General features: G+C 44.4%; 1 pseudogene; it reads left to right on the top strand.

The window, feature by feature from the left end:
- LOC102004965 overlaps nt 1-530 on the top strand; it is a 9,601-nt pseudogene extending 9,071 nt beyond the window's left edge.
- Nucleotides 531-815: the final 285 nt, after the last annotated feature.

Below are 815 nucleotides of genomic sequence, written 5' to 3'. Positions count from 1 at the left end.
GCGTCCTGGCCTCTGGGATTGGGTGGGGCCTACCTGACTCTTTGCGCGCTTTTCGGCTGGGAATCGCGGTGGTATGAGTCCGGCCCACTCTCGGACCCAGGAGCCCTGCCGCTCCCGGAGAACTGGCTGCCTGGGCGCCAGAAGATTTAAATTTAAAGAAGCTGTTGCTTTAGGGAGGACTGACTTCCTAGAAGATGATATAGAAAAAGTTGTAGAAGAACTGGGGAAAGAGTACAAAGGCAATGCCTATCATTTGATGCATAAAAATTGCAATCTCTTTTCTTCAATTTATGAGAAATACTTTGTGGGAAAAAGATTCTTTGCTGGATAAATTGACTTGCCTATTTCAGCTCCTGTATACCCTTTCTACAGAGCTGCCTCCAGAAGGAGTGGTTCACTACCACGGCCCTGCAGTCCAGCGTTAGCCAGGAGTTCCAGGATGAACTGGAAGAAGCAGAGGATGCTGCTGCCTCTGCCACCATGGGGAGCACTGTAGCAGGCTCCGGACCTGGCACCACACTAAACTATAAATATCTCCAAAGTCACACCTGCAGAACTCCTGGCAGTTGAATATCACTAGGGAAAAGTAAACAGAGTAAGCATCCTTTGGATATTTTGTGTGCAAAGATAGCTCTTCCCCAAATCCCAGTTTTTCAGGATTATATTTGTAATAATAATAAGAAAAATCAATTGGCGCAGGAGGGAGAACTTTACAAAGCTGCCCTCTGTTTTTTTTTTTTTTTTTTACCCACTTGTAAATTTCAATTTACTTCTGTTCTATACAAGCTCTGTTATGTTTACAGTATTTTATATTG

The sequence above is a fragment of the Chinchilla lanigera genome, unplaced genomic scaffold, assembly GCF_000276665.1.
Source record: "Chinchilla lanigera isolate Chin_1 unplaced genomic scaffold, ChiLan1.0 scaffold00120, whole genome shotgun sequence".
NCBI lineage: Eukaryota > Metazoa > Chordata > Mammalia > Rodentia > Chinchillidae > Chinchilla > Chinchilla lanigera.
This window is presented reverse-complemented; position numbering and strand designations above follow the sequence as displayed.